This window comes from Hetaerina americana, unplaced genomic scaffold (assembly GCF_022747635.1).
Source record: "Hetaerina americana unplaced genomic scaffold, ioHetAmer1.1.p SCAF_5, whole genome shotgun sequence".
Classification (NCBI taxonomy): Eukaryota; Metazoa; Arthropoda; class Insecta; order Odonata; family Calopterygidae; genus Hetaerina; species Hetaerina americana.
The window spans coordinates 44,077,482-44,085,654 of record NW_027287095.1 but is presented as its reverse complement, the minus strand read 5'-3'; positions in this window follow the sequence as shown (position 1 = coordinate 44,085,654).

Below are 8,173 nucleotides of genomic sequence, written 5' to 3'. Positions count from 1 at the left end.
CTCAACACACAATAACTTAGTTCACCTTATCGACACTATTTAATGAAAGGCGGTCACGCGCTAGCAGACGATGCATGAAATATTTTGAAGCGTAACGCGGGATTTCGTCTATAACAGGTGGTAACACTTTGTTCTTATCCTCGGGCTCTGCTGCTACGTATGTTTCAATTGAACCCCGAGACCCATTAAAGAGATAGAAATTGAATATTTATATATTCATTTTTGTCTATTGCCTTTCTTGATCTACTAGAGAAATGCTTTTTAACTGTATACACATATTTACGGACCACATAATGCCGACTTTTGCGAAATGAAACCCCTCTTAAAGATACGTAGAAGTAGTACAGAGCATATTTAAAAAAAATATGTGGCATTTATTATCTACCTCACCGTGATGCTGTGCTTAGTCTCAATTTCCTTTGTAAGCCTATATATCACCTCTTCTAATTATTTTCGCAACTTAGAGTTGAAACCATATAATTATTATAGTACATAATAAAGTGAGCTGTAGTACCATAAAAGCAGGTAATAGTAATAATACTTATATATGTGTACCCAACGACTCTGTTGACTTAATTATGCAAATTCCACACTTGTCTCCATAATTACATATCAGAACCTGCCTCACTCCTTAAGATCTTGGTTTTCTCATAGACCTGTAATCCCACACTACATACGTCAACAATAGCTGTGTATACACAAGAATGACATAATCACAGATGCAGCATCCCAAATGGCCTGGGTAGGTAAACTGATTGAAGATCAGTATGCAAGAAGAGGATTTGGGAGGTCTAAGGAGGAACAGGCAGGCGAAAAAAAATATTTCGATACACTTTTCAAAATTTTATTCAATCCACTCTGGTTTCTAACCACAACATTTGCTCCAATTACAAACACATTTTCAGAGTTCATAATTTAAACAAGAATTTTGTAGCTTCCACCAGTTTACTGAAGAATATAATGGCACCATGCTACACTGTGGCATATTCATGAGCAGTACATTTTTCTTAATTCACAGCTTATATAGCTACGAGAAAGAATGTGGGTATGGCAATGGAAAGTAAGGAGTTAGGGGGAAGGAGAAAGGTGATAGGCCTTCACTCATCATGATTGAATGCCTAGGGATGGCCCAATGCATGTGCTGAATGAAGTAAGCCAAACCGCTCACCTTCCATTCTCACGACAAGATTTGAGTACTCTCCTCCTCTCAATCCTTCTATATTAAAGTAATATAACCTGTGTTTTCCACAAAATGTATTGGAGTATCACCAGTGCTCAGCAACTTTAAAATCACCAGACATTGTATTTTGATGGCCTAAATCTTCTCACCCTAACACTCCTCAAAAGGCCCAATCACAAATAATGAATATATGATGGAGCCAATATTAAAATGAGTCCTGATAACTATGAGACTTGGTCCACAGAGCTGAGTGTCTTGCCTAGCAGCAGAGAAGGCAAGGCCTCCAGAGTTGGCATCAAATGAAATCCTTGAGCAGATGACAGCAGGAGAGACAGAAGGTGAATGCTGCCATAGTTATAGTATAAGAAAGATGACAACATCTCAAACTAGGAATATAGAAAGCAAAGAAGAAACAATGAGAACAGCAAATCGAAAAAGGGTCATAGACTCATGGATTACAGAAGATGTGATTAAGAAGATGAAAGAAAAAATGGAAGAACAAGAGCACAGAATTCGGGAGAAGGAAGTGCAAAGGGTGAAACACTGACCTCAGGAGAAAAACTAATAGGGTAAAAGAAGGAGGGTGGAAAGATCAGTGCAAGTATATGGAGAGTGTAAAGGGACAGGGCATGATATAGAGAAAAGTTAATGATCCATCAGGATTCACAAGAGGAAAATGCTAACTCTATTAGAGACATGAAGGGCAACAATAGAATATATACAGGAATGACAAGGTAAAGACATCAGGCCGGTGAATTTGGATGTAGGAAGGGGATTTGATGTCAGTTGGGATGGCTAAGGACCGGAAATATTTGACTGTGAGATAAAAACAGAGGCAGAATGGCAGACTGATGTGAGAAATTTAGGTCTATTACTTTGAATTCACATGCAGCAATGGTAGTGGATACTTGGAAGCTCATCAAAAAGATATAGAAGAGAGCACATGAGCACTCAGGCAAAGATCACTTTCGGCTCAGAAATGGCTGGGGTGCACATGATGTCATAGCTATAATGAGGTCTGTAGAAGAAAGAAAAATAAGAGTACAACCATGATGCACTTGTATGCTTCATGGATTATAAGGGATATTCGACAAAGTAAACTTGGTACAATTAATGAAGACTTTACAGAAGAAACGAGAAGACTTAAGGGAAAATTGATTTGTCCGGAATCAGTGTACATTTTAGACTGTACAAGTGTACATAATGAGGAGTCAAAATGGGCAGTTCTAGGCAGGGGAGTACAAAGATGTCCATTGTCACCTCTTCTTTCCAATATGTGCATTTTCAGAACAAATGGAAAGAGAGTCATGAGGGCTGGTGGCAACAGTGAAAATAGGCGGGGAACTCATCAAATCTCTACTTGGTGTATTGCAGAATGAACGTGAAGGTGTGGGATGAGTTTTAATCATAAGAAAATGAAGGTGATGAGATACTCAAGAAATAGGAAGGTTAACATAAGTTCAATTTAGTGGACATGAGCTAGAAAAGGTAAAATGGTCCATCTATTTTGGAAGTTTTTTGGAGGTTGGGCCAAATGGGAAGGGCATCACAAGAATTGCAGATTGTAAAGAAGCACTTAAAATGAGGTGGATGATGGGTAATTTATTATGCTCAAGCACATTTCTGTCAGTGATACTTCACCTCTATGGTGCAGACTCCAGGCGGGGGAAATACGATTGGTCCCTAGAGACAGGAATAAAATGTGTGAAAGGTAATAAAACGAAAAGAATGACAGAAAGGCCATATATATGGCAGGTGAAAATCATTGTGGGGAAGGAGTGATAACTCCGTTTGGTCTTGCCTGAAGTAAAAAGCACGAGCAACATTTTTTGGTATCTTAAGTGGCCATTGACAGCAAAATACTTGCTTTGTTTGTTTTCATATATGTATGTCTACCATTCATATGTTGTCTACTTAAGCTTTTCTAATGACCACACTGTAAGTTCCATAAACTCACATGAAGACCTTGGAAAGTCATCATAAGGTGGTATTTTAAACTATAACATCCCCGCATAAAAATCCTCGTTCTTTGGTCTCCTAAACTATAACTATCCTACCCAATGGGATCCGTATGGTACGTCGGGCAAGTCCAACTTTTTTCCTAACCCCCATACCGTTAACTTCGGAAATCGAAAAACAATCGGCATAAAATTCTGTTCTTGTTTCGGTTGGATGGGCAGGCAGGCAGGGTAGTAAGGGTAGAATGTACCTGTAACCACGGATGTTGACAGTCTATTGTTAACTATTACTTAGCCTGGAATTAAGTGTTTACTATTAACTAGATTGATCGGTAAAACGTCTGGGTTTATCCAGTTTATATCCAACGCCTTTGTTATTGGTTATTCGTGATTAAATAACATTGCATTAGAACTCAGGAAGGTGTATTTTGCCCTCTGAAAATGAGGTTGTCTTTAATTCTCCTTCGGAAAAAAATGCCTCGCGGAAACATTTTTACCGGGTATTTCTTAAACTTAAACTTATCTTGAATTGACTTTCGTTAATACAGCTATGTTCAGAATAGCGTTGAATATAATTTCAATTTAATTCAATAATAATAAGACATGCTTGACGGAAACTAGCATATTTTGTACCCTCCAGGAAGCATCGGTTCGTGAAAATAGTAACGAATGAAGCCCTCGCAAAGGCAAGGAATGATTATGCCATAGAAGAGAAAAATATGCTTTATCTAAGACATCCTTATCTAACTCCGGTAATAAGATGCCACGCTAAGTGTTTAGAAACTAAATTATATGCTCCTTGTAATGCATTAAAAATGTTAAATTTGTTATTATTTTAGGAACAGTCCTTCGGCCATGCCAAAGCTTTGGGGAAGCATGAGCAATGGATAAAGGATTGGAGAATTAAGAGGCTGAAGTTAAAAGAAAATATTTCAATTAGTGATCATCTCTCTCATTTAAATGTGAAAGAAGCATGGGACTGAGGATATTCCAACTTTCGTCGGTTTTCAAGATAGGTTTGTTGATTTCGAATAGGTGTTTCGTACGACATTGATGGTTACTGATTATATTGCCTTGTGTGAATGGTTTATTTCATTATGAACACTGGTGAGGTATATATTTGATTCAATTGCAAGCCGTTTATGCCACCTGATTAACAATGAAGCTGAACATCCTGGTTTATATTTGGGGGCCTTCATGTATCTTGTACATATAATTATCACCTGATGTGAAGTAAAAAGTGCAATGGGTTTTGTTTGCTGAAATGATTCTCTATGTAGTTGCTGAATGATAATGTGCATAGTAGCTTCATGTCATCATTTAAACTCTACTTCGCAAATGATTAGTTTGTCATCAATGTTAAGTGGTTAGGCGTGTTGAGTCCATTTGAATTCAACTTTGTATATTAATTAAAATTACTTGTCCAAATGCAATTATTCTTTTAATTACCTACATCATTTGTTTAAACCTCGCACTTAGGAGTATAATGATCCTGGAACAATATCTCATTTAGCACATAAATGGGCGAAGTTTTGCTTTGGGGTATAGGTTAGTTTGACCAGAGCCTGGCGAATTTTGAAAAAATCGTTTTGTGCTATGGTTGTGGGGGGTATAACACAAATTCTGACATTTTCAATGAAAATTCACCTTCTGAAATTAAGTTATACTTTCTACTGCCACATTTAAGAGAGTCAGCTGCTAGATTAAATGCAATTAAAGTCATCATATATAGGTGTTCGTGCGCGTGTTTTTACGTTGGTGTGCTATTTTATATGGTTTGATGTAGATAATAATTTATTTATTTTCAAAATGTGGATGAGTTTTCTTTTGTCAAATTTTATTGTTGTTTCGTTACTTATTGCAGTCAACTTTGAGTACTATTTCTGTCTAGTTTGTGGTTTACATATATAGCCCTGTTTCTCGACCATTTATCTCTCTTATCCATCTCTCATGAGTGGATTAGGTCCTAATAATCGAGCAAAAACGAGGCAGAAAATAACGTTTAAGTTAAATTTTTCCAATTATTCTTTAATATGAAACTGGGACAAATATCCATATTATAAACTAAATAGTGTACAATTAATCAAATTGGTTAATATCTTCCACAAATATGAAAACAAAACAGTCTACCATGAAGATCATTATTAAATAATGTGCGAACTGGTTCATTTGTTAACATTTATTTCCTATAAAATGTGAAAGCAGTTAACAACCATTCGAATTCATTGTGCTTCATTTTAATACTACCATGCACCACTATTGCGTGTCAATGCATTAGTGAAGTGCATGGTAGCTGCTTGAAAATGGCTTATTTTGGCTTGGATTCCACTTTGACTCAAAATCCATTGCTTCCCATTGAGTCTGCCAAAGTGACTTGAGTCATTAACTCAACTCTTTCAGTTGACAACAAATTGTGTAATGAGTAACTGGAGGGCCATAACCTTGGAAAGCATTAACCTAAAGACCATGTATTCACATTTTGCCTATTGCTACTTATAGTAGTAGCCTTAAATATTTTGTTCTCTTGGGTTATGAGAATTGGGCACTAGGGAAAGGGCTTGAGGCATTTTGTAAAATTTCCATTTAAAAATTTCATTTTCCATGAAACCAAAGTTGAAAAATTACAGTTAGTACAATCCAATTTTCTAAAATTTATACTTTTCCATATACTAGTGAAAATTGATCTACACCAATAGAATTAATCTATGAAATTCATTTTATCTCTAGATTTGAAACTTGAGTGTCCGGGTTGTTAAATAATCAGGCTTACCCTAATACTTTTGGTATGCTGGCATACCATATACAATGTATTCGGGATATTCCCTGTCACTGATAGAAATTACAATTTGATAAAAAACACCCATTCTGCTTATTTTACCAATTTCATATAATGTTCTTGCTTGCATTATCTTCTGATGAATTTATCTTAAAATCCAATGAACTTCGAAATGGTAACATTCCTGGGATTTCCTAAAATCCTTTTTTACTATTAATTTCTAATTAATTGCCTGACAATCAATGCATACACAAGATTTACCCGCATATTTTCAGAAAACCCATCTGCTCACCTAGTTAGTAGTTCAGAAGAATGATTGTCATACAGATCTTTAAACATGTATGTTATGGGATAATATGTTATTGTTTCTTTTTCCATTGTTACCGTTGAAATACAACTCAAAGTCAAGTATGGATAAATGTACAATGGTCTAGGAATGATTGGAGTGTAATATAATGCAGATAAACTGAAGAGTGAATTATCTTACAATGATCTCAGAAATGATGATACATGTGTTAAAAAATTGACCATGCTGCCATGACCATAATCATAGTAACATGGCCCACATGTGTTCATCCTATAGCTTTTGGTTTTCTGCTACAGGTCAGTATTTTTTAAAATTTGAGTGCAGTCCATGGAGGGTCTGTTTATTTTTGAAAATGGTAAGCTGTTTCAATATTGAGTGAATCCAACTTTCATACCTACTTCATTTTTATTCAATGTGATAGGAATTGAAAACTGGAAAAAATTTGTTATTAGCCATCATGGTCTTTAAGAATTGTGGTGTATCTCTTAGATCTCCTTGCAGTATTTATTATAAATATCAGGTGGAACCTTCGGTAATGAGAGATGTGGTATAAAATAATTAAAGATGCAAATAAACAAATGTACTGCAAATTTTTTGGTTTGACTGTGAAAATACGATTTGCAGAATTGTACAACTTGAGCAGAATTACTGGAAATATACTTAACAGAAATACTTAATCACTGGTAATCAACTTGAAGATTGGTTTTTAGCTGCTTTCTAAAACTCTCTGTTACCTGAAAATCTCTTATTTCTTACCTAGCTTCTTACCCTGACATTTTCCATTACTTGCTTCTCATAGTTCAACTTAGGTGTTTCCTTCTGTTTCCTGCAATTATGGTCAATCAATAAGCTATTGTGCCTCAGGAGGTGTCCAATTAGCTTCCCATTTCTTCTTGTCAGTCTTGTTTTCTTCGTCTTATCAGTTTTTTGTATGCTTCTGTTTTCCCTCATTTTTTGAAGAACGTCTTTATTTGTTACTCTACCTATCTGCATTATTTTCATCATTCTTTGGTAGCCCCACAGAAATAATACTAATATTAACTTGAGCTACTGTGACTAGAAATAATGAGTTAACCATGAAAATAAAGGTTTAAGCTTACACATATTGTGCAAATTTAATATTTGTCATCAACCTCCCTGATACTTTTTTCCACCTAGCAATCCTTATACAACTTCTTTTAGCCTTTGCATCTCATCTGTTTTCACTACTTACGAGTTGCTAGTTTTTTGATACCCATCTAGTACTGCCAATTCATTGAATTCTTGTAATTTTTCCCATACCCAAGGGTAGCCTACTGGGTGTAGTTTTCACCATGTGTTCTTGTACAGTTTATTCCAAGAATTATTTAAGAGAAACTGTACCTTTTGCAAAGGTTATTCCCAATGCATAAAATCCTGGAAATTATCTTGCAACTGTGGAGCATTGGAAAAAATATATTGCTGGCTTCCATCGAGGCTCGTGCTACACTACTCATTTCAAATAGCTGATCTATGAAATCAACCCCTCCTTTGGTATCATTATAAAGTGTTATAACATAAGGTATTTCATCATTTCCAGATTTCTGGGGAATGTGATTATCCCAACTCTTCGTGTTTTTACTGTGCCTAGTGGGTAGTAATGTGATGCCTACTTTTCAATGAAAGTACACTTAAGAAAGAATGCGTAGTTTGGTTTGTGAAGAGGCCCAAATTATTTATTTCTATAACAAGTCTGCCAAAATTCAGATTCCATTGGATTGCTAATAATGTCACTTCCTCTACAAACCTCTTGTCATAGCCATCTTCATCAAGTTACTTCCATATAATTATTTTGGTATTCTAGCCAGCATTCTTTTGCTAAAATGCATCAATTTCAAAGTGTAATAATCATTCTCCTTGATCGGGATTTAAACCTGTATATCCAGCAGAATGCTTTAGCCAATTAAGCTGCCTAAGTGTCATCTTAAACTGTG